Source organism: Notolepis coatsorum, assembly GCF_963971535.1.
Source record: "Notolepis coatsorum genome assembly, chromosome: 3".
In the NCBI taxonomy this organism is placed as follows: Eukaryota; Metazoa; Chordata; class Actinopteri; order Aulopiformes; family Paralepididae; genus Notolepis; species Notolepis coatsorum.
Window position 1 is genome coordinate 58,409,702 of NC_140167.1, and position 27,467 is coordinate 58,437,168.

Consider the following 27,467-nt stretch of genomic DNA (forward strand, 5'->3'; position numbering starts at 1 on the left):
TCCGGAGGTCCCGTGATAGCAGGCAGCCGGGCTGGGTAGACGTTGGACAGGTGACCGCTGGGGCAACGGCTTGGAGGGGCTGGAGGAGCGTGCAGTGTAGTGACATCCGCTGCTGGGCTGAAGGGGGGGGCGACACGCGGGCTAAACTGTGGTGCTAGCCTAAATAAAGCTGTGGGTCGTGGTGAACCCCCTGTCATGACGCCTATACTTCAGCTAAAACGCAATGTGGCCAATATCTACCACGCTCTTCGGCAGTCGCTCGACTGCTTCTACGTTCACAATGTCTCTTCCGCATTAACTAAAAACTAAGCTATCGCATACTCATTACTAACCCGCTTCGTAACTGTGTTTCTATCTCGCGTGCTTGATCTCCGGAGCTCCAGCTCCGTGCGTCCTCTCCCCTCTGTGGAAAACGCTGAAGAGGAAGTGCCTCCCGTCGGCGCCGCGCCCTGAGCCCATCCTTCTTCACCTGTATCTCCCTGCCCAACGTCGTCACCAGCTCCCCCTGGCGGCACCTGTATCCTGTCCCACTATGAAGTGTCAATGTTAGGATAGGGAGGATCAAGAGCGGTCAACCGGTTACACAACGTCCTCGCAAACACAGGGAATGCAAGGAATTAGCGTTAGACACATTGAATTATTGTCAGACATATTCAGGTGTCTACATTATATTATAGCTATGGGTCTAATACACCCGTCGATTGTCTGTGAGTTGCTTCCAGTCAACATACACAAAACAGATAGTTTTTTCATCCGTACATTTCCATTTCATACCATTTTGAATATGAGTATAGTTTTGGTGATTCTTAGTAATCCCAGGAAAAGACGCGATAATAGCCCTTTAGTGGAATACACTAAACACGTTGTAATTTTTTGTCTGATTATCGAATATTCCTGAAATCAACGCTAGATTATCATTATTATCCTTCCTCATCGACCTCCTGCACTCAACGGTAAACAGCCACACACACACACACACACACACACACACACACACACACACAGCTTTGATCGCGGTAGAAAGAAATATCAGATCAACGCAAGATTTTATATATAGAGTCCTTACCTGGGATCTGATGTAATGCAAAAGAAATAATCCAATTATCTGATTGCCATTCCAAATACTGCTCGTGAAGGTCCGTCCCACATTACCGAGCGTTACACATGAACGGGCGGGCGGGATTACTGTTCCATGCCATCGTTGTAAAGGCCTACCTCGCCTGAGTATTTAAACCCCGCCCACACGGCTCAGATCGGCCCGGAAAAGAAACTACACCATTTCGAATAGAGTGCAATACCGGCTGGAAGGCATAGGCGGCGGTATTTGCCCTTTTACGAGCTCAGACCCATTCCCAATGATAACATCAGGCTGGATGGATGAAAAATGAATGGATATATAGCTAATAAAAGAAATAACGATGAAAACCCGACTATACTCGGGTCTGGCGCTGAACGGTTGGCGAGATAACCCGACTATCCTCGGGTCTGGTGTTGAATGAGTTAAGGGCTGGTGTGTTTGTATGTTTATAAGTGGTGGCATTAAAGGGGAACTATCTTATAAATAGCCTTTTTGAGTGTTTAGCATTGTTTCCTAGCTATGTGAACTTATATTAATATGATCCATGTCTCAAAATTCTCATATTGGCGCATTCTTCCAATTCTCCTCTCACAATATTCACCCTCACTGAACTGAGTCATTTGAAAATGTGCCCTATATGTGATGTCAGAGAGACACCGCTGCATGTTAATGTTCAGGCGGGGCCGACGCTGCACAGTGGTTTAGGAGCCCAGGCTCAAAACAGCTCGAGATCTTGAGGTAGAAAAATGCTGTTTTTGAGGACTTGATTAGAAATACAAAACAATGAATAAAAAAAATATATATATTACAGAGGTGTTCCATAGACTCACAGGAATTGTGTAAAAGTGCCCAAATAGTGAAAGAAATAGTAAAATAGTTCCCCTTTAAGTGTTATTAGCGAAATATGAGTTTAAATAATTCTCCATGCATTGCTTCGGAAACCGGCGCATATTGACGTGAGGAAATTAGGGCGTCATTCGTGTTTGTAGTGTCGTATCCTCTAATGGACTTCTCATGAAGTATAGTATTATCTTAACAGTACAGTACTCTGCTGTTGTTCTGTATCTAAGTTGCTTGCTGCATTACCCATAGGAGAATAGTACGGTGATGGAAGAATCATCAGGCAGGATGCGGCGCTCTCGTCAGAAGGGTTGCATTTATTGCATATAAACACAACTTATTTCTATACTAAAAGGGTTGAAATCCAACAAAGCTCAAGCATGAGTCTTTGTTGAAAAGAGTCTATATCCAAATCAATGATGTTCAGAACAGCGTTGAATATATCTAGCTAACTCAAGTTCTTTAGTCGTATCTTAAATCAATACATTAGATTAATCACAGTACAATGAGGTTGTTATCTGGAAGGAGGGAAAGATCATAAGTGGTAGAATGGTCTCCTCATCTGACTTCCAATATAGCCAGCAAGGAATAAACGTGCAGTCAAGACCACAGAGTTCTTAATTCAAATTCAGATGATTTATTGCCGCGGGGCCCAAAAGGTGGATAAGCAGGTTACTTACATACATGGATTATTCATCATTTTTCATAAGACATGATTGTACAACAAGGTTGATGAGGTTACATAATCATAGCCCATTCACGGTGGCTCTTCACATCAAAACAAGTTTGCACATAAAAGTAGTCATGTTTATCAATGGAATAGACTATCTTACTCTTGCCACCACATGGTAAAACCTGGTCTAAGATACTCTATATATCACAAACAGTGATTATTTCATACAGTTTTACTCACGTTGCGGCAAATAGCAGTACAGTCTGTGGCAGCGGTGGAGACCAGCAGACCCCCTGGGGTGGGTGGGAATATCTGTCTGGCCTCCCTCTCAAACACTCTCAAGCGCTCTCTCTTAAATACTCTGATTTTCCACCAATCCTAGCAGTCTAATAATACGTTTGGTCCAATTGGGTTTCTTGATTCCATACATGGCGTTCTCCTCTGTTGGGGCGGTCTTCCGGTGGTGGCGGTCTGCCCCCTGTGTCCTCATCGTGTGGGCTGTGGTTTCTTGAAGAGCACAGAGTCTTAACTCTAAAACCTTTTCTATATTTGTATGGTTAATGTAATAAGTTACATATATATTCAGCATTTACCCAATGTGGAGTTGTCCATATTTTAATACCAGATTTCCTATATAAAGTATACTGAATTAATAGTTCCTTGGTTTTAGATTCTAGCAAGCTTTACAACCAGGGTGAAATAGCTTTATTACTTAACCAGTTTGACATTCCTAAATGGTATTCAAATACCTTTTATTCTAATACCTATTTTAAATACCATATTGATATGGTTTAGTTTCCTACAGACTTAAGGCATTATTTGAACTGTGTGTTTTGTCTCTAATCTATTATTGTATGGATTCAAACAGTTTTACACATTGGTCTTGTTTCACAGAGGCATATCAGCTTCATTTAGCCTCTTGTTCTGTGGTTCAACCGTCACACCCTAGAAGGTGTTTCTTGTTCTATAGATTAGCAGTTGCTTGCGTGGGGGGGTTTGGTGTCCTAAATACAGTTGAGTAAACAATCTTAGCCTGAGGGGGTTTGCCTGAAGGCTCCCCAGGAATGTCACACAATACTGATGACTGCTACTGTTTGTTCCAACTAATTTATACATACATGGATTTGTTATGAAATACCAGTCAATGATACCATACTTTGTCTGCTGAAAACCAGGAAGTTCCTTCTTCAATGTCTTTTGTTGTTGTTTGATTCGTTGCTATGGTGATGAGTTCCTCCGTTCATTCCCGCTGGGGTGCGCTGGGGTGATGTGTTCTGTTTCTGTTTCGGATCCGGAGAGCCGGAACGGCGGTGTGGTGGCGACGACCCCCGGAGCAGGATCCAACGCAGCCCACGTCGAAGACCACGGCGAGGACCACGATGCAGAGCTGGACCAGACGGGGAGCCAGGAGCCGGCACAGCAGCCGGACCAGGTGTAGAGGCCGGCCAGGGCGTGGAGACCGGACCGGTCTCGGCGGCGAGGCGTGGCGTAGGCTCCGGGGATGAGGAGCCTGGACCCAGTGTAGTAGCCGTACCAGGCGTAGAGGCTGGAGAGGACGTGGAAGCCGGAGGGAGAGCGATGACAGCTGGGGCTACATCGACCGGAACCAGGCCGGCAGCGACGGCCGGGTCATCTGTGGAGGCCTTGTCAGCTGCACCAGTCCTGCCAGCTCTTGGAGGTCTGCGAGCTGCGGGAGCTGGGCCAACAGCGGGGCCTGGATTAGCTGTAGGGGAAATGTCAGCTGGGGGGGAAATGTTAGCTTTAGAAGGCCGGCCAGCCTTAGGACCCAGGCTAACAGTGAGTTGGATGCTAGTCGGTTGGGCCTGGCTAACTGCAGGAACACGAACAGGAGGCAGATTATTTTATTTTTTATTTTTGTATCTTATTAGGGATCCCCATTAGCTGGTGCGATAGCAACCAGCTAGTCTTCCTGGGGTCCACACACAAAAAACACAAAAACAATCACCATTGCAAAAAAACTAAATTATTAAAAGTCAGTACACACAATGCATAATGAACCTACTGTAACAATTAATATAGCTAAAATTACATTAGTGTAAAACAAAAACAAAAAACAACACAGTATACAGGTAGTAAAAAACAACACAGGCAGTGTAAACAATTTGATCAATATGGTCAATATAATTTACTATCTGACTAGCTGAGGAATATTCACATTATTCACAGTGTCACTTAAGGTGCAGTATGCATGAGGTAGTGTTATAATTTACTATCTACTGAGTATACATTATTCACAGTATCACGGTATCCACTGAAATATACATTATTCACAGTATCACAGTATCCACATAGGGTGCAGTAAGCCTAAGGTAGTGTAGGTTGTCCTCCTTGGGTTCCTATAAGTCCCAGGTCAATGTCTGGTAGCAGTCGCTGTCGCTGCCCCCTGTTGTGGAGCCTGGAGGCTGCTAGTCGCTGCCCACTGTTGTGGAGCCTGATGGCCGCTGGTATGAAGGACTGTCCGAGGCGGTTAGTTGAGTGTCGGGGGGGGGGGGAATGAGTCTGTGGCTGAACGAGCTTCTCATCTTGACTAGCTCGTCGTAGAGGGGGTGGTAGGGGTTCTCCATGATGGCAGCCAGCTTCCTTATCATCCCCCTCTCTGCCATCACCTCAAGTCTAGGTAGCTCGACTCCCACCACGGAGCTAGCCTTCCTCACCAGCTTGTTGAGCTTGTTGGTGTCCCTTGAGTTGATGTAGCCTCCCCAGCATGCCACAGCATAGAAGAGGATGCTGGCCACAACAGACTGGTAAAAAGACTGCAGCAGTCTGTTGCACACATTGAAGGACCTGAGTCTCCTCAGGAGGAACAGCCTGCTCTGTCCCTTCCTGTAGAGGGCCTCTGTGTGTCCGACCAGTCCAGTTTATTGTTCAGGTGTACCCCAAGGAACTTGTGTGAGTCCACCATCTCCACATCCACCCCTCGGATGGAGATGGGAATCGGGGGGGGCCTCTTCTTGCCCCTCCGGAAGTCCACCACCAGCTCCTTGGTCTTACTGGTGTTGAGTTGGAGGTGGTTGCTGTCGCTCCACCCCACGAAGCTCTCCACCAGGGCTCTGTACTCCTCCTCATCATCGTCGGTGATGTAGCTTACGATGGAGGAGTCGTCTGAGAACTTCTGCAGGTGGCACCCGCTTGAGTTGCGGCAGAAGTCTGAGGTGTAGAGGGTGAAGAGGAAGGCCGGTGTTGCTCACCAGTACGTCAGACTGACTGTCCTTTAGTCTGATGTACTGTGGCCTCTCAGTGAGATAGTCTCTCACACAGACTGAGCAGAGATACGCACAGGTTGAGAAGGAGGCCCTGGGCTTGACCTGGGCTTGCGAGAGGTTTAGGAATGTTCTCATCGGCAGACACTTCCAGCTGGAGACAGACCACAAGCCTCTCCTGAGTCTCCTGGGGTATCAGGCGTTGGATGATCTCCCTCCACGGATTCTACGCTTCCGGATGCGCCTGATGCGCTATTCCTATTCCATTGCACATGTGCCAGGGAAGAGCCTGTGGACTGCTGATACGCTCTCACGTGCTCCTGTGAAGAGGAGAGAGAGACCAGAGGAGAAGGAGTTATTTGAGAATACAAATATCTATGTGGACATGGTAATGGAGAACCTGCCAGCGAGCACTGCCTACCTGGACGAGCTGAGAGAGCAGTTGGAGGGGGACAGTGTGTGCGCACAGGTGAAGCAGCGGTGTGCAGAGGGATGGCCAGCACACAACAGTGAACCGGCTCTCAGGCTGTACTGGGCAGAACAGGCGTCACTCACAGTAGAGGATGGACTGTTGCTGAGGGGAAGCAGGCTTGTAATCCCTTCAACAATGAGAAACGACGTGCTTGCCAGGCTACATGAAGGCCACCAGGGGTGGTAAAGTGCAGGGAGCGCGCACGGCAGTCTGTATGGTGGCCCGGGCTCAGCCAGCAGCTGAATGAGCTGGTCCTCAACTGCCGAACATGCAGCAAAGAGAGAGAGAACCAAAGAGAGCCCCTGATGCCATCTCAATACCCGGGGCGACCGTGGCAGAAGTTGGGAGCAGACCTGTTCATGCTGGAGAGCAAGACTTACCTGCTGGTCGTGGATTATGCATCAAGGTACGTGGAGATCGCTCTGCTGACTCCCACAAAATCAACAGACGTCATCCACCACCTGAAGTCAATCTTTGCACGGCACGGTATCCCGGAGGAACTGGTGACGGATAATGGGCCGCAATTCTCCGGAATGGCCTTTGCAGTGTTTGCGACATCATATGGGTTTCGCCATGTCACAAGCAGCCTGAGATATCCCCAGAGTAATGGGGAGGCAGAACGTGCTGTCAAGACGGTAAAAGGCCTCCTGAAAAAGGCAGCCGACCCATACTGTGCTCTGCTGGCATACAGAGCCACCCCGTTGCATAACGGATACAGTCCAGCCCAGCTTCTTATGGGGAGGAGACTCCGCACAACGGTACCAACGCTTCCTGCTCTACTGGTCCCTGCTCTTCCCGACAGTAAGGCGGTTGTTCTGAAGGAAGAGAAGAGAAGGAGAGATGCACAAAGCTACAACCGGCGTCATCGTGCACGAAGTCTCGACAGGCTCACTCCAGGAAAGGAAGTGTGGGTCACAGATCAAAGTGCAACTGGAGTTGTGGTCAGCAGTCACCCCACTCCACGTTCGTACATCATAGATGGACCCCATGGAACATTAAGGCGAAACCGTCGCCATCTCGTCCCCATGGAGCCCTCACCGGAGCAGAGTGCAGCAGAGCCTACGGAGCAGGAGGTCCTGGAACCACCAGCTACTCCCAGAACCAGGTCTGGGAGATGTGTGGTGAAACCAACTAGGTTGGACTTGTAAGAGACAGTAGAGAGAGAGTAAAGAAAAGTGACATTCCTGCAATAGAATGAAAGAGGTTTATGGTTAAGCTAAGACATGTTGTTACGAAGGATCAGATTAAACCGAATATATATATTTATTACTTAAGATATATTGTATAGTATTTGTATATCGTCTGATATCCCTTGTATATTCTTTGTACATATACACGGAATATCCCTTTACCTAGTACAGACCATAATATTTCGTTCTCCTATTGGACAGCGATCCCCTAGGCGCCACGGCCATACCCCCAATGTCTAGTTCAAAGTCACCGTCAAAGACATGCCTGGACATGACCGGCTCTGCGCAAGAATACGAGACAGAAATGAGGCTGGTACTAGATTGTTCACCTAACGTATAAATACGCCACAGGTGAATACAGCAGTATGTTAACCAATAAGTTGAAGCCTCACACCACGATACAACGTGCTGTGAAGTGGGCCCGTTTTGCCCCAAAATCGAGCCTTGAGACCGCGTGCGAATTGATAGCTGAAGTGTCAGAGTTTAACGCTGTATCGTCGAGTTCGACCTATTCTATTATTTAAGTAATAGTCTATTATGTATAGTGTATCGTGCGGCTACCGTTCTACAGTGACCAGCATTACCAACGCTTCCTCGTACCGAGCTAGTGTGCTTATCCAGGCTGGGCGGCTTAACCTGGTGCCGTCATCCGAGGAGCCCTAGACGAGAACCGTGTGGATATGTACACTGGATAACCTACACCGGCGACTACAGAGCCCTTTTCGGCTGGATTATATTTGCTTTGGTCCTGTAGCTGATGGAGCGGAGAATCGTCTACACCCACAATTGTGTGGGATTTACCCTGTGAGGAGCAACGTCGAGCCCGCCTCTAGGACGCCTGAGGCTGGCTAGCTTTCTTCCATGCTGCACTGCATACCGGAGAATAGCTGTTGTTCGTCTGCGGATCAAGAGATTATTGCACTGTCTCCTGTACCTGGAGTCTCCTTATTCCTCGTTGACCCAGACTTTCGCTACCGACAAATCCTCTCCCCTGCTGGCCTACTAGTGTACCATATATATAATTCTTATGATACAGGTGGTATTAATTATCTCCTGCGTAATATGCTCATGGACTTACGCTCTTGACCTATTCATGCACATTCTTCGCCTTACAAGCGCAATTCTCAATCTTGATAAGTAAAGTAATGTAAGATAATCTTCGTGCTGCTAATAAATATTCTTCTAAACGAGTATTTGTGTGAAACCGTGTTATTGTGGATGTGTTCATCTCATATACCTGTGTACTGTATGGCCAGTAGTAATGTACATAAGTCAGTAGTGGTTTAATGATACCATACTTATTCAATACAGTCAGGGAATTGTACCCCTCAGTTACACATGTGTTTCATGTTTATATATATATTCGTTTAGATATAATGTTCGAAAGAAAGCAATTGCTATGTTTAATATAGCCTATGGTTTATATGGCGTTAAAGAAAATGTTTAGATCAGTTCAGATCGGAACAGACCTTTTAGATATAGAGGCAGAATAATCCTCTAAGGTCTGGGGAATCAATGGCAGTCTACCCATTGATTCTAGAAAGGGAGATGTGGTGTTAATGTTAATATGTGTGCGCTATACGAGAGTGTACAGGCCACCGTACCGGGGTCAGGGGGAGTTCGAGAGGAACCTAGAATGGACACCCGTGTAATGTAGCGACGCATAAGCTAATAAAGATACTAACAACCAAAGCAGAGGACTCACGTATTTGTTACTGTGTGAAGTAACATTGTCAGGAGGGAGGAAATGTTCACTGTTATTCATATAACCGGACCCGCAGGGCCCGGCCCTGGGAACGTTACACCTCTCCACCCTCGGGTCTTTGGCCACCGGCAGACCAGGCTGCAGAAACAAATTAGTGGGGGGGCATAAAATGTTCTCGGGGGGGCACAATGGTTTTTCAACACAGGTTCCCTTTTATACGTTTCAGATGGGACAGCTGCGCTGTGGCTTGCTTGGCGCTGCCCACAGTGCTGAACTAAACAGCAGAGAGGCAATTGAAAAATCTAATTTCTCTCTATCTTAAGAACTTTCACTTATACAAAAACAGACTGAATGGATATATATATAACAGACCTGCTGGGGCAGCGGACTGAGAGCAGGGGACACAAACAGGCTGGATAAGATGGTCAAGAAGGCCAGTAGCGTGGTTGGGGTGGAGCTGGACTCTAGCGAGGGTGGCGGAGAGGAGGAACCTTGCTAAGCTCCAGGCCATCAGGGAAAACCCCTCCCACCCACTATACACAGACTTGGCTGACAGGAGGAGCATGTTATAGGCTCACACTACCTAAATGCAGCACTGAACGGCACAGGAAGTCCTTCATTCCGACAGCCATCAGACTATACAATGCATCACTGTGCCTCACTGCATCACTGAGCACAGAATGACAATTACCATCTTCCTGGACTCTTATTTTTTAAACAACACTGTGCAATATTACACCTACTGTAGACTTCAGTATATTTTTACTGTATTTATTTACTGTATCTTTTATTCTATTTTTATTCTATTTCATTTTATTCTATTCTTAGGCCATTTGTTTTGTTATTCTTATTTGTGACTTGTTCTGTCTACCGTACTTTTCGCACTATAAGCCGCACCTGACTATAAGCCGCAGCAGCTAAATTGAATGATGTGTACATATATAAGCCGCACTGGACTATAAGCCGCAGGTGTTTTAATGTTTAATTACCATATGTAAGGGTTCGTGCACAGAGGGGATTGTCACAATACTGTCGGACAAATAACAAGAATTAACTCATTTACAAGTTGTATTAAGTTTAGCAAATAAGGGAACAAATAAATAACACTTCAATGCAGTAAAAAAAGCAATATTTTAGGGTTTGGTCCACATATAAGCCGCACCGTTATATAAGCCGCAGGGTCGAAAAATGGGGAAAAAAGCCGCGGCTTATAGTCCGAAAAGTACGGTAAATGTTTAATGTTGAGTGATTTGCAGTGTCAAATTTCCCTCAGGATAATACATTTCTATTCTATTCTATTCTATATCTTTGAAAAGTCTCTATTTATTCAACACTTCTGAATTCACTGTCAAACTGAACTGAACTGACAAAAATAAGTGCATAAAAAAGCAAACAAAATTCCTCCACAGGCTACTCACCATCATAAGTAGAGAGGCAAGCGGTGTTTGGGGACAGAGTGAAATCTTCTTAAAACACTGCCCCTCCACTCATTCCTGAACTTTTTTGTTAAGTCCTTCTTAAATGCCAACTGAATTAAATTGGCCTTAGTTGCGTCGATGAAGCATACTAAGGCGATGTTCTGTAAAGACGTTCTTGAGGGTAGAAAACGAATTCTCACAGTGCCGTGCTAGCTTCAGTAGTGTTGTTGTTGACATCAGTGCCCACTAGGGCTGTCCCCGACTAAGGATTTGGTTAGTTGACTTTGATTGAAAAAAAAAAAAAAAAATTACCAGGGTGGGCACAGCTGACTCAGTGGGCGGGCCGGCCCCCTAATGCCTGCCCATTGCGCCGGGACTGGCCACCGGCACGGTCCATCGTGATATTGGAGATGGATCGAGCTATACTGTACCACCCATAGCTGTCAAAGCTCCATCACAAATTCAGTTATTATGTGAATAGAAAGGGATTCCACTCAGTCAATGTTGCGATGCACACTTGCGCACAAGAAAGAGTCACCATGGAGCGTGCAATTTGCTTTTTTTCCAGGCCAAGTCATATTCTTATTTGAACCTAAACTGTATATTTTTATTTAATAGCGTTAGCGTTTTAAGGGAACTCGATTATTTTTAACATCTTTTCTATTACCAGTTTGCTTTTACATATCAATATATGTTTTCAATTCATTAAATAAAACTCATACTTTTTGCAAGGGTTGACTGACTGCCATAGAAATAATCAACCATCTACATACTGTAACTTTTCAGTGCACGTTTTTATTTGTGTGACAACAGCCTATAGGCAGGCTACACATGGCGTAGGCTACATGGCAGTGAGATTCATTGTTCTTGTATGCTCTCGTATTATTGTTATAGTAGTAAGCTATTGTCAAGAAAGGAAGTACATTATTTTCAATCGTGGCTTTAATTCATAGCCGAGAAGCAGTCTCCTATCAGCTTCATTAATCTCGATCCGTCTCAGCCACAGCATAACTGAGACCGGCTATGGAGAAAAAAATCATAAATAGACTACTGTAAATAAAATAGCCTATAACATTATAAAGGATATAGGCTATACTGCAGGGGTTCCCAACCTTTCTTCCCCAGAGCCCCACGATTCCTTGGAGACATATGATATATACTGGGTCCGTCAGCGAGGAGATTTAGCCATTTGAGAATAGGCTATTATGGCCAAACGATGGCCTATAGCCTATAAATATTATTAAATGTTTTCATAAGTGTAAAGATACAAGGACCAACAGTTATAGTTTACTGTATGCAGGCTTTGCGGGGCTCCGTTTGACGTGTCTGTGCCATGCTGCGTTATGCGCAAATTACTGTTGCATAATGTAGACTATGCTACCTATTATATATAATTTATATACCTAATACCGACATCAAAATAGATTGTATGCCTCTACAAATCATATTAAACCATGCAGGTAGAAAATTTACGGAAAATCCATCGCGATTTGGAATCAAATTGACGGAGAACTTTAATCCCTGGGTATTAATCGAACGAAACGGAAAAAAGGCAGTCATATTCCAGCATGGTTATTAATGACACCAACGGCAAACAGTGGTTAACGGTCTTTATTAGTGTTTGCGATGGTCTTTAGGAAGTTAATAGATATCATATCCAACATCACCGTCAGCCTGTAGCGTATAGTCTGTCAGCCTGTAGCGTATTTCTCCCATAACACGCGTTCGCTCGGTTTAGTCCATTTTTCCACATTTCATGGGGGTGTTTCATTACCGTATAATTATGGTTAATTACGGGCGGTTCAGTATACAAATACTTAAAATCGTGCACGAGCGAGGAGCGTAGAACAAGTGGTATTTATCAACACGGAGTACTTGCATGTATGCGTAGGATCTGTGTACGCACGGTTGATAAATCCCGATTTTTCTGTGCGTACACACATTCTAAATTCCGTGCGTAGGAACGGAAATAGAACACTTTCTACGCATTGTTGATAAATGAGGGCCCAGGTCCCTTTTTTAGTCCCATGCAGTCCATCCCTGGGCCCTGTTCTTCGTACCTGGCTAACTGAGTTAGCCGGATAATTTTCAGGATAACTTGACTTAAGCTAGACCTGTCGGTTCCCCGACACGCGATTGTCTAAATCACTATGGCAACAGATCAAAATGTTTTAACCTGGTCGAGGGCAAGGTTAAGTTCAGTTAGCTGGATAACCTGCATGGCCACGCCCTCACAAAAAGAAATGCCAGCTCTCCTCACAGTCTAGATCCCATTATACCATTCTGAATTATGTTTTTGTGCTTCGTTTTTCTAGAGGGGGCTTTTGAAATGTAAAATAATAGACCTAAAATGCTGATAATAAATCATATTCAGCCTATGGATTTACTTTGTCCTAAATAATGCACGTCATAGTTATACGGATACTTCAATGCATGTATGGATGATGTCCGAAACAGATTAAAACCTGATTAATAGTGAAACTGTATAGCCTCCAACTCCCTCTCTGACACGTTATTTCGGGGGTCGCGCCTTGAAAACTTTGGGAACCATGTATTTATATAGTACATGATACCTAAACACATACAGTACAGATATCCTCATAAGTATCTATTAATTTGTATCAATTAGATACTCTTTGGGCTTGTTTCTATCTACTTATTCTGAAAGAGTTGAACTCATTCGATTATTCATTCCATTAACACTTTGAGCGCCACGCCTGGTTTTCCGTTTTACCGCTTGAATGCCACCATCGGCGCCAATGTTAACGTTAATATCGCCTAATCTATGTTTTAAATTATGGCTATGTGTCTAATCTGCCCATCGCATTATCAAAGACTATTTTCCAGTCAGTGCTGTGAAGGCAGATTTTTATCGCGTCGTTTCCGTTTCAGAGCAGTTAGAAAAGCCCCCGTTTTGATATAAAAAACAGCTCATTCTGGAGCATTCTATGAAAATCGTCTTTTAGTGGAATATTCCACAACGTTGATATTCGTCGGCCTTTTTATGAATCGTTTTCAAATAAACGCTAGATGATCAATATTATACGTGCACGCAAGCACATTACGGCCGCGCACTGATAATCGCTCCGTTGATTTCCTCACAGACTTTTACAGTGAAACCGAAAGAAGACATTTCACAAAACAGCTTATAACTTCTTCAAACTTCATCTGATTATCCTACCACTGATAACATAGAGTCCTTACCTGACATCAGATGGTATCCAACTGGTATATTCCAATTCCTGATCACCATTCGAAAAAATCAATAAGTGTATGGATCCAACGCGATACTGTAGAACTCCATGATCCGCGGGGATCTGAGGCTCCAGAATGAACTGTGGTAACCCCGGCTGGATCAGTGAACTAGAAAATGTGGAGTACCGGATTTTTTCCCCCATTCATTTTCATTGAGTCCATTCCAAAATCACTTATGTCATCTGGGAGACGACAGGAGGGGCGCTTTTTTCCACAGTGATCACCGGCGCAGCTCGGCTATACTCGGGTAGATGCAATAATTTTTCAGATCTCAAAAAAGAAAAGAAAAAGAAAATCAGAGAAATCTCGTGAGTGGCTAGCAACGCTACTATTAAAAACCCGAGAAATCTCGTGAGTGGCACGCAAAGTGTTAAGCCTACTGCCAGCAGGCAAATTTAAAGAAATATAATCTGATTGATTGGGGTAATGAGGGACTTAAAATTTGCCTATAGATTATGCATTTAACTTGTCTGCGAGGCTATTGAGCCGTACTGTATTGTACCCATTCTGCAATCTGTTAATAAAGTTTTCAATCAATCAATCAATCAATCAATGCCGTTAGAAAATCACGATTTCTGCGATCGACACCTGCTGTCTTTTCAGGTGAGGCGGCCGTGCACAATTATCCTGAGTATCAAGTCTGGTTCGAATGAACAAGACTGAATCACCGTTCGACGAACAGGGAAAGCACGGATTCAAACATCGGGTTAATTGAATCTGGATAATGGGACTTTTGATCGACTTAGTTGAACCAGGTACATGGAATAGGGCCCTGACTCCATGTTTAATTTAAAGAAGCATTTGCACTTAAAAGTAATATTTTTATATCTTTCCTTTTGTCTTTTTTTAACTGTAACAGATTACATTTATAAAGTAACCCTCCCAACCCTGATGTTACATTTCCCTACTCTTGCAATATGTGTTTGCCTTCTTGTCAGCTGCTTTGGGCATTAATTAGCATTGCAGTATTGGAGACGGGTCCACTGCGGATTGGTACTGTCTGTCATCCAAATATTTAGTGCCCAACAGCACAGCACAGACATTTACTGTACACACACACACACACAACAAACACACACACACACACACACACACACACACACACACACGCACTGCACTGTTCATGGTCATGTCAAAATCTGCTGTGAAATAGATTAGATTCACATTTATTGTGATTGTACAGCAAAAGTACAGTACAACGAAAATAAGTTGGTGTCTATAAAACATCTAATAGAAAACATTTAAGACGTTTTTCACATGCCATTGCTCTGATTAATTCTTAGCTTTTCATTTTAACCATGGTACTGTTTAGGTACCTGAAGCTCTGTCTGTGTTTGTGATGTTGTTGTTTTTCTTTTGTCTATGTATTGGGCTGTTTTCTGAAGCTACTGAGTAATATGCAAATCTGATGTCTATGTACAGTATTATTATGTACAGTGATAGTATAATAGGGACTGCATACTATTGTTTTGTTTAGCTGTACTAGTTTCTGCAATAATTCCTTTTATTCATAAAGATCTAACCCTCTGTGGTGTCATTCGTTTTCCTCTGGTCCCCTGGCTTTGCCCTTCAGATGGTGGGATGCTGGTAGATTTAGCTTCATTGATGGGGAGTGCAGACTTCATGAGTACAGGATTAACGTACACAGCCAGGCTATTGGTCTAATGATGAGTGGGTTGCATGATCTCAGAGGGCACTCTATCAAAACGTGCCGAGAGCGGCGCAAATGATCGACCTTTGCTACTTATTTAACAGGCTGAAAGCTGATTTATGTCAGAAAACATGAAACCAAAGCTCCCATCGCTATGTAGCCCCTCCTCCCTCTAACCCTTTGCTCTTTAGCCCCTCCTCCCTCTACCCATGCAACCATACAGATCGCATGTGACACTGACAAGAAGGGAGGAATAGCCAGCGATGTTTACCTTTGTTTGAACATTTTTACCTTTGTTTGAAGATTTTTATTTTTAATCTTTTTTTGTTTGAAGAACAAAGGTCTTTCAAGACTTCAATGGCCTTCTGAATCTTGTATGTAGCATGGTTCCTGCATCTTATTTATGCCCCATGGTCTGCCTGGAGTTCAGATTTTGACATGAACTAACTGAAGGTCCACTCCCAAACTTCTATTTTACTTCTCACATTGCTATGTGTTTTTCTTTTTTCTTTTTTTAAACTGATTTGCAAGACTATTGATATTTGATCATAGTTCAATATGAGTCACACCCTGAACTTGGGAGGCAAATCTCTGCAGCGCAATCTGACAAGATGCAACTTACCATCCAAACTCCAAGAAACAAGCTAACACTTGTAGCAACGCTACTCCAGCGGACTTCAGAGATGACATTTCTATCCTCCAACAAGAGATGGAAGCCGTACGATCGGAGACATCATCCAGCCTACGAGGACTGCGCCACAATATGAGGACATGAACAGAGTTCACCAAGGCCACATCGAAAACAATCACAGAGCAAGAACACATGGCACTTGATTTAAATTAATTCAACAGCTTGAATACCAGAATGAGGTGAATGAGGTTCGCTTCCCACTCCCGGTGACTTCCATTTGTCGCATGTCATCCCCGCCTCTTCTCCCGTTCATCCTCTCCTCATCTGTCGGTCATGTCTGACCATGAAAAAGCGATAAACGCTAAAAGAAAATTCTTAAAAGTGCAGGTCAGTATAACACAGTGCATAGACAGATATAAAAAGTACAAGATATATCAATATATACAATTCCAACATTGTGAATATAGCATATCAATGTGAATATAGAGTGATGATTATTGCATCGATATGTGTGTGGGTAGTGAGATGATTACTGTTTGTGTTCAACAGGTCAAACAGGTGATGTGCTGGGTGGGAGGAGTCACAGGTCAAACAGGTGATGTGCTGGGTGGGAGGAGTCACAGGTCAAACAGGTGATGTGCTGGGTGGGAGGAGTCACAGGTCAAACAGGTGATGTGCTGGGTGGGAGGAGTCACAGGTCAAACAGGTGATGTGCTGGGTGGGAGGAGTCACAGGTCAAACCGGTGATGTGCTGGGTGGGAGGAGTCATAGTTCGAACCACTCCAGTCTGGGTTCAGGGCTAAACATAGCACAGAGACCGCTCTGATCAAGGTAACAAATGACCTCATCATGGCTGTTCACACTTGCCTTCACGCAACACGCCCCTGCTCCCAAGTAGCCCACCCCCTTCCCCCGTGACTCTTTTCTTTTAACACATTCCCACCCGACCACGGACATGTCCGTGTTTCGGCGCCATGCTTAAAGGGCCGTGGCAAGGTTGTTTTGGCTTTTATTCCATTTTAATAACCTACTCAATGTCACCGAGCGGCACTGCAGATTTACCCCACTCTTCGAATTCTGAAAAGTGCATTACCGGCCAGATCCTCTTAGGGGCGCTGTCTCGATAATGCAGTGTGCCCTGTGGCAGAACGGTGCCTTATTTATTTTGACTTTCAATGGAGTTTCCAGTTAGCTGGATTCTATACGTGTAGCCTGTAGCTTGGAATACCTTTTGCGACGCCGAAATCACTATGCAGTAAAGGAATATATCATCAGCCAATGGACATGTCGATCTACCAGATGGCGATCGATAACTGGGAAATCCTTTTGGGGATCCAACCGGCCCACGGTAAGATCTTTATCACGTAAATTACACGCTGATCAGGCCTTGCTTTGATAGCCAACCAGCCGATCAGCGAATGTGGCTACTGAGGCTAACGCGGTTATTGGTAATCAATAATCAGAAAAGACGTCCCCCGCCCCCCCCCCTTTCATGCATTCATGGTGGACCATGAATACCGACAATATGCATTTTGCGTTTTAGCTCTAGCTTCTGTAGTGCCGAAACGCTGTTCGATTGAATGTTATTAGCTTAGTGCCCTGTATCTCGCCTTCCAGGAAATATACTAGTCCAAATCCCATATAAGGCTTATATTCACGAGGCTATAAAATGAAAACGTATTGATGAAAAAAGTATTTCTTTAAGCCATTTTAAAGGGACGGTTTATGGTCTCAATTGACAATGAGAATGGACAGATAGCAATACTATAAAGCAGGGGTCGGCAATTATGTCTGGCCACGGGCCAAATTTTCCCCAAGCCATTGAATGGCGGGCCAGGACGAAAAACAATGGCTAATTTAATATAATGATAGTGAAAAATGCAGCACCGCGGCGGGTGCATACACATATTATTATTATTATTAATAATAATAATAACTTTATTTGTATAGCACTTTTCATACAGAGGTTGCAGTTCAAAGTGCTTCACAACAGTAAAAAATACAGGCATAAGCGAGCATGAATCACTCGCAAATGGGGGACCCTGATGTAAACAAGACAAATGTTTTTTTCTGGTCTGCATCCCCTATTTGCATATTCAATTGTGTGTATTGAGCCGTACTGTATTGTACCTATTCTGCAATCTGGTAAATAAAGTTTTCATTCATTCATTCATTCATTCATTCATTCATTCATGAACAGCAGATCAGCTGTTGCAGATCACCGCGGCGGTGCATAAGTAACACATGAACAGCAGGTCAGAATGCATGAAAACACGACTCACCATAACTGGGCTTGTTCAGTCCTCCAAAATCCCTGCTAATGTTTGAAACATGTCAAATATCCACTCGCTGCCCTCCAATTCCAGATTGGCGTTGAATGCAGCTACTTTATCTGCCAACTTGAACACAGTTGTCATCATTGCCTCGTTTGCTATCTTGTCGCCACATATTATGCAGAGAGTACTCGTCAAACTGCTTGATAATAGTTGTCACTGTTGTCTTCGCCGACGGACTCGGCAGAGTTGTCCATAGTTCTCAGCCCTTTTCTCCGACGAGATATTTAAACAGCTTGACTTTTGTTGTCTCTTCGGCGTCGGCACGCAAGAATCACTGACCTGTTGCGATAAACCCGTATTTTAAGCTATCCAAAGATGTTTTTTATTTTTTTTACACGTTTTGTTAATGGCTCGCATCTCGAACGCGGAAGTGAATGTGCGTTAGGGAAATATACACGCGGCCATGTGGGACTATTCCATTGGTTCTCCCAGTCCACATGACCATTTCTAGCATTTCAATTGGCTATAGTGACAGACATAGATATGATGAATACCGGTAGATAGATACAGCTTCACAAAGACACTCGTGAGTGAATATTTCCTGTGCGTAAAATAAATATCATATTCTCAAAATAAACTGACAGGCCAGAAATTATTGCTGGCGGGCCAATGTCGGCCCGCGGGCCGCCTATTGCCGACCCCTGCTATAAAGTATAGATTTAGCTCTACAAACAGCCTCACATACAATGCAAGTCTGTTTTGAAATGCTGGCCGTTTAGCGTGAGATTAGGCGGCCCCCAATGGCCCCGAATGTGGTGCTACTGATCCCGTTGTTTTTGTTTATTTTTTGTTACTGTTTCGTCCAATTGGACAGCACCTTGCTTCCTATTTTATTTGTTGTTACTATATATATTATTCATATTTTTACCCTTTCTTTTATATAGCTCTCTCTCTCTTTGTAAAGTGTCCTTGAGTCTGAGAAAGGCGCTTCTCTCTCTAAATCCAATTTATTATTATTATTATTATTATTATTATTATTATTATTATAGGTCAAACAGGTTATATGCTGAGTTGGCGGAGTCACAGGTCAAACAGGTGATGTGCTGAGTGGGCGGAGTCACAGGTCAAACAGGTGATGTGCTGAGTGGGCGGAGTCACAGGTCAAACAGGTGATGTGCTGGGTGGGAGGTGTCCTTTATAATGTTTTTGGCTCTGTTAACACAATGACGGCCATTCACGTATATATACCGAATGTGATTGGGAGCCAGCGCTTGACGGCCAATCACGTATATATACGCGTTTAACTTGTTTTTTCTTTTATTCGATTTTAATATCCTATTCACTGTCACAGAGCTGTATTTTGGCTGGAAAAGGCATATTTGGACTCGGAAAGTGCAGTACCGGCCAGATCCTGGTATTGGCGCTGTCTCGAGAATGCAGTTTCCCATGTTGCACACTTGGTGTCAAATTCTTTTCGCTCCGGGCGGACTTTTTCTGTTAGTCTAAAGCGAGGGCTTCGCCTGGAATACTTTTTGCGACGCCGAATTCATTATGCTGTAAAGGAATATGGCATCAGCCAATGGACTATATGCAGGGTGCAATCCACGGGGGGAGCTGTGGGAGCCATGGCTCCCTTAGATCAGACATCAGCTCACCTGAATACATGATTTGTGAATCTTTGGGGGGTCTCTAAATTACTGAAAATAAATGCTACTTTTGCCATGCATTTAAACATTTTCTGTAATTTTCTATATCGTCATCATCGTGTATAATAATAAAATTCGGCTATTTTGATGTATTAATGATTTCCGCACAAATTCACCGTAATAGACAATAGCATAAATCTATGGGGTTGCGGGCGGCACTGCAGATATACCCTACTCGTAATACGCATGGAACATGCATGCTATTCTTGCGTTCACCATTCGGAGCGTGGCGGCGCTGCACTGCAGTCTGCACTCTGCAGGCACAAATAGACGCATCCAGGATAATGTCGAAAGTTTTTCTAAACAATTTTGATTTTACAAAGAAGACGAAGCAACCTGCTGCGGGGACTACTTCTGTGACATGCAGATTTTGAGAATTGGGCAGACCATCAGGACAGGTGGGTGGCGATAATGTTGAATTTTTTTACTACTGGAGATGAGGAGTGACTTTTAATAAAACTGCAAGAAAAACAAATGTAATTCTCTCCGCGGCAGTGAGCTGGAGTCTCTCTCTGACTCTCTCTCTCTCTCTCTCTCTCTCTCTCTCTCTCTCTCTCTCTCTCTCTCCGCGGCAGTGCAGTGAGCTGGACTCTCTCTCTCTCTTTCTCTCTCTCTCGCGGGCGTCTCTCTCTCTCTCTTTCCGCGGGCGTCTCTCTCTCTCTCGCGGGCGTCTCTCTCTCTCTCTCTTTCCGCGGGCGTCTCTCTCTCTCTCTCTCTCTCTCTCTCTCTCTCTCTCTCGGCAGTTGCGAGACTCAGGGAAGCGCTCTGAGACTTTTTTTTGCGCCAAAGTGCAATACCGGCCACATCCTGCTAGGTGGCAGTATCGCCCACCCTTTGAAACCTTTAGACAGAGCCAAGTAAATCGCTTCATCCGACCACTTCGAAACGCATCTAGCACACTCGATCCATAATTGTGCCAAATTATGTCCGGGACCAGATGGACACCAATACTGGAAATCGCAAGCAGACAATTGGAATATTCTTTTCGGAATACCCCCGATCAAAGGTAAGGACTATCTGACGTCAATTCCAGCTTGATCGTACAATGTTTTCATATCGATCCAGCTGATCAGCGTGTGTGGTGTTCAAAACGAATGCCGTTACTGGCCATCAAACCATAAAATAACGACCCCCCTCCCCCCTTTCATGCATTCATGATGAAACATAATACCTATTATATACATTTGATTTGGAAATAGTAGCGTGTCCAGGCAAGAAATGCCAATGCTTATAGCAGAAGAAAGTAGCGCCCTATAACTCAGCTTTTCAGGAATTATCCCGGATCACTCCTAAACTATACAATATTCACCACGGGATAACGCACGAACGTATACATGAACAAATTATCTCTTTTTTGCATGTTCGACGGAAGAAAGGCACTGTCAAATGACCATAGTATTTTCTCCATAGCTACAATATAGAATATAGATATAGCTCTCCAAACATAGTGACGCACAGTGAAAATATGCTATGGAAACCTGGCGCGTTAGCTACAAGGATAAGGCTAATGGCTGGCGCCCAATGTGTTAACGTGGTAAAAGCAACATTTCCTGAAACTAAAATCGACTACTATCCTGCAGTCCTGGCTATCACCCTTGAACAATGTCCGCCACACATTCGACTCTGCATGTGCTGCTGAGGAGTTTTACTATGATCTTCCCAGAGAGAGACAAGCAAGCCTGGACTCTTTATTCTGGCTGACAGATGCCCGCCAGAGCTGCCAACTCTCAGGCATTGAGCGTGGGACTCATGCAAATGACCCTCTTCACATGCTCTCACGCCACAGCTCCCATTCCTCACTGTCAAATCCAAAAAAATTATTAATTCATAAATACATTTGACAAAATATTTGTTTTATTACATCATATATATATATAGATAAAAGATATAATTTTTATTTATTCATTTATTTAATTTATTTATTTACATATGATCTACATTCGGTATAATAAATAGTACCCAGCTTCAGCACGCAGCATTTGATTTTGAGCGCACAAGCCATGGGGGTTCTGCATGTGCTATTTTGCCTCAAACGTACAGCCTGCTTTGAAAACATTTAGGACAGACTCCACCAGTGCTCTACATCCAGTGGCGGACTGGCCATCGGGACGTTCGGGACGAATCCCGATGGGCCGGAACCAAAGTGGGCTGGTAAAAAAAAAAAAAAAAAAAAAATATATATATATATATATATATATATATATATTTTTTTTTTTTTTTTTTTTTTTTTGGGGGCCAGTGTGTGGGCCACTAATGTGGGCCGGTGTGTGGGCCACTAATGTGGGCCGGTGTGTGGGCCACTAATGTGGGCCGGTGTGTGGGCCAGTGTGTGGGCCAGTGTGTGGGCCACTAATGTGGGCCAGTGTGTGGGCCGGTGTGTGAGTCGGTGTGTGGGCCACTAATGTGGGCCAGTGTGTGGGCCAGTGTGTGGGCCAGTGTGTGGGCCAGTGTGTGGGCCAGTATGTGGGCCGGTGTGTGGGCCAGTATGTGGGCCAGTGTGTGGGCCACTAATGTGGGCCAGTGTGTGGGCCGGTGTGTGAGTCGGTGTGTGGGCCACTAATGTGGGCCAGTGTGTGGGCCAGTGTGTGGGCCAGTGTGTGGGCCAGTATGTGGGCCGGTGTGTGGGCCGGTGTGTGGGCCAGTATGTGGGCCGGTGTGTGGGCCGGTGTGTGGGCCAGTGTGTGAGTCGGTGTGTGCTTTTGTTTTTGTCTTGAATGAGACATGAGACATCAGTGAATGAGATTCACGTTTCCTCCCAACCGCGAGTAGGCCTAGAAGCGCAGAAATGGAGAACGAAAAAAAAAAAAAAATGGAGCTGAAAAAGCTAGAATAAAAAAACAAAAATTGCTAGTAAAAGACGCAGAACAATGTTCTAAAATTACAGACATGTTTAGTAGCGGAAGGGCTCTCGTTAGAGTAGCTGCTGCTGCTAATAATGATGAAGTTCAAGTGGAAGGAACCAACAGTAACATGACAGGTGCGTGCAGTAGCCTAGTGCATATTCTACTGTTGGTGTCTGCCGGTTCATGAGGGCTAGCTAGCCTATACTAGCTCTTGCAGTGATTTCAGTCATTCTATTACAAGACAATGTGCTTTCCGTATTCCTGATTCCTTACAGCACGTGGACATAAATAGTCGTGACTCGTGAAGTTTTTTCTCTGACTAAAAGTTTAGTTAGCAATGTTAGGACTAGTGCCCACCACAGCATCAGAAGCTAAAGTGCTAACCTAGAGAGCCAATCAGAACCTAGGACGGGCTGCAAATTAATCAGCTACTAATATTATAATAGTAAATACTAAAATAAAATACTATTATGTTCCCTTCCAAATTTTCATGTTGATATAATATTGGTAATCTAATTGATTGAATTGATTAGTTGCCATTTTACATGCTTAAATAAGATGTACCTTAGAATTCCCAACTGTTAGCCATGTTCTCGATATGATTAGTCTCATCTACATGTTTGTAAATAACCACAGCTAACTAGCTTAAGCTAACAACTCGGTCAACTACTACCCCGTAGTTAAACAAATGTGATTGCATATAACAGCTAACTGCTACAGCTAAGTTGGTAGTTAGCCTATTCCATTAATGTTGAATGTATTTATGAAGGTTGTTGATGGTGGTTGGCGCTGAATAGCAGACACGATTCCGTCAGTCTGCCACAGGGCAGCTGTGTTTGCTGATGCTGCTCATGACCACCAGTAGCGTGTGTGAGTGTGAATGCAGAGAGAGAGAGAGAGAGATAGAGAGAGAGAGAGAGAGAGAGAGAGAGAGAGAGAGAGAGAGAGAGAGAGAGAGAGAGAGAGAGAGAGAGAGATGGCAAGCAGCCATGATGAAGTTGAGCTTCATCCAGTAGAATGAAAACGTTTATAAAAGACACCTAGATCATGACATTACTTTTCAAATTGTGTATTATAATGTGTATATTTTAGTGATGTCCGATATTATCGGCCTACCGATATTGGCATTAAAATGTGATATCGGAAATTATCGGTATCTGTTTTCAAAAAAAGAAAAATTAAATATTTTTATTTTTTATATTTATTTAACCTTTATTTACCCAGGCAAGCAAGTAAGAACAAATTCTGATTTTATTTATTGTCAAAAGTATGCATAATGTTGTGTTAATTCCACAACAAGAGATATGTAATGTTAATTACCTGAAATTATTCGTTTTTTGGGGGGGAAACCCTGCATATATTGGTATCGGTTGATATCGGTATCGGAAATGTAAGTGTTGGACTATATCGGATATCGGTAAAAAAGCCAATATCGAACATCCCTAGTATATTTGTATCTTCTTCCTTACTGCCCCCACTACTGGGTCCATCACTACTAGCACAGATTTCAACTTTATTTTCAATTCTAGTGAAGATAACATGTTTTTCTCTATTGGATGAAATGGTGCAGCGATAAAAACATTGTATTCAAACATTTTATTCAATAAAGCCTCAACAAAGAGTTGGAACAGCATACAGAATATAGATGTGATGTCAGTCTGAATCAGAGCATTCTCTGCCTCATTGAATTCTGAAGAAAATCAGATTCCAATGAACCCTCAAATTCTGAAAATGGGAGTAGTCACCACTCACCAACTTCCCCATCTTCTCTAGTCACCCCCACACCTTCTATTTGACCCATGACTTCTCAGCAGAGCCCAGACAAAACTTCCCTTTTCCTATCAACTCTGCTAATACTGAGTCACTATTGAGAGAGAGAGAGAGAGAGAGAGAGAGAGAGAGACTGAGAGAGACTGAGAGAGACTGAGAGAGACTGAGAGACTGAGAGAGACTGAGAGACTGAGAGAGACTGAGAGAGACTGAGAGAGACTGAGAGACTGAGAGAGACTGAGAGACTGAGAGAGACTGAGAGAGACTGAGAGAGACTGAGACTCTTGGAATGGGTGTCTGGGAGGAAGTGGGGGGTCTTTCGATGTTGATTAAACGGCAAGCAACTAATGTCATGAGTGCCAAATTAAAGGACAATAAATCCAATCTAACTGAAATTGTGTAGCACAGACCTTTCTATGGATCAAAACCTCAATATTATTATGGTGTAGTTAATACTTCATGTATCCTTAATCCCTAGGCTAATGAGGCACTAAGATGTTACTAAAAAGTAAAAAGCCAAAGTAATGGTATATGTATGTGTGTGTGTGTGTGTGTGTGTGTGTGTGCACTGTGCACGAGTGCACATCTAGGGGCGGGGTGTAGATTTGGTCTCCCTGATGTTGACTCCTTAGCCACAGCCTTGGGTTGTTTAATACTGGACAAGTGTTTCATAACGGCCGTTGTGTGGGCCGGTTTCGGGGCCGGTGCGTGGGCCGGTGTGTGGGCTGGTGCGTCTGAATGTCCCGGGCTGAATTTGTGTCCCAGTCCGCCACTGTCTACATCAGAGGCTTCAAACTCGAAAAAACATTCAGACAGGTGGTGAGTACTAGCCTACTAATCTGGGAAGGTTAGTTAACTAACTACATCTGGAAAACTTCTGGACTACTAACTACTACAGAAAAACCTGAGGAACAAGTTTTTATACAACTCAAGTTCAGACCTATGTTACTCTATTTCATTAGCACTAACAGTGCATTTTATTTATTGTATCAGAAATGTCAAAATGTCATATTTCAAAAGAGATCAGGCTCATGCTTGTGCTATAAGTATAAAGTATAGTATTTTGGTTTGCAAATAAAGTATGCAGTCCTCAAAAACGAAAACAAAAATGGCCACTTTTGGGGGCGATTGTTAAGAAATACCTGTATTTCCATTATTGACTCAAATGCACCATGGAAGAAGCTTAGAATAAAAGATGATCACCTTGGTTTACCGCAGAATTAGCACATTATGAAGACTGAAGACTCTGGCAGGAGCACTCATTCAAGGGTACTACGACTATGCTTGCACCTCATGGTACCAAAGTACCTCAAAGGCGCTAAAAACAAGATTACAAACATCACAAAACAAACTGGTCAGACTACTACTTGACCTTACTCCTAGAACCCACCTCACCCCTGCCCACTTTGACAACCTAGGATGGCTTAGAGTAGACGACAGAGTACTTGCAATGGGCCTGGTCTACAAGATACACTACACGACTAAGGTACCCATGTACATGTCAAAATACTTCCCAAAGTTATGTGAATACCACGACCACAACACCAGAGGGAGCTCCACAAATCATGTTAAACCCAGATTTGGCTCAAACAAGGGACTAAACACGTTTCGCAATTATGCCACATCAATGTGGAACGCCCTACCCACAGCTGTAAAGGAATGTGAATCACTACCCACTTTCAAAACCACTCTCAAAGAGCACCTACGGGAGACTGCAATTTGAAACTGGCCCCTGTAAATGTCCTAACCCAACCCCCTCCAATGTACAGTAAATGTCCTAACCCAATAATACACAAGACCCTCTTCTTGGGACCAAGTAAGGTTTCGTCGATAATACAATGTACAGTTAGCCCCCCCCACCTACCCAACCACCTCCAATGTACAGTTCCACCCCCCCCCCACCCCACCTACCCAACCTCCTCCAATGTACAGTTTCTTTGTCAAATGTATATACTCTCTTTTTTTTTATCACAAACAGTACTGTATTTGTAAATCTGGTATGTCATAAATGTATAGATGTAGCAGTACTGTCTATCTGTATGTCATGCATGTCATATATGTTATGATGAATTGAAAATGGGGGACCCTGATGTAAACAAGACGAAAGTCTTTGTCTGGTCTGCATCCCCTTAACAATTGTGTGTATTGAGCTGTACTGTATTGTACCCATTCTGCAATCTGTTAATAACATTTTCAATCAATCAATCAATTGGTTTCAGTTTCACTTGTAGAGAGGATTTAACTTCACATGAAGCCGAGACTGAAGAAGACTAGAGAACAGATGACATGTTACACATGTTTCTCCCCGGGAGAAAGTTGGCGTGTGTGTTCACGTGTGTGTGTCTTTCCATTGGTTAACATTATTGGGCGAACAAGAAAACTAAAGAAAACTGTAAAATTGTAATGACCCTGCTGTGTTACAAACATATCATTCATTCATGGTTTTGTTTTAGCGACACCTAGGCTGTACTAAACGGGAGGGGAGGAGGGGAGAAACAGCCGAGTGCAGTGGCAGTGCGCGTTGTTAATTTGTTCTGTCCGCTTGTCATCGTGCCTTTATCTACATTTGGCAATACAAGCTTAAAACCTCTTCCACCCGTGCGGTCCATTGGCGGACCGCAAATGACATCACGTCATAAATCAATCTGTCTTCTAGACTGTCTGACAAAAGTATCGTTTTATTTTTCAAACGTATTCAAGTATAAACATCATAACCATGTCACAACAGCAGTTATAAT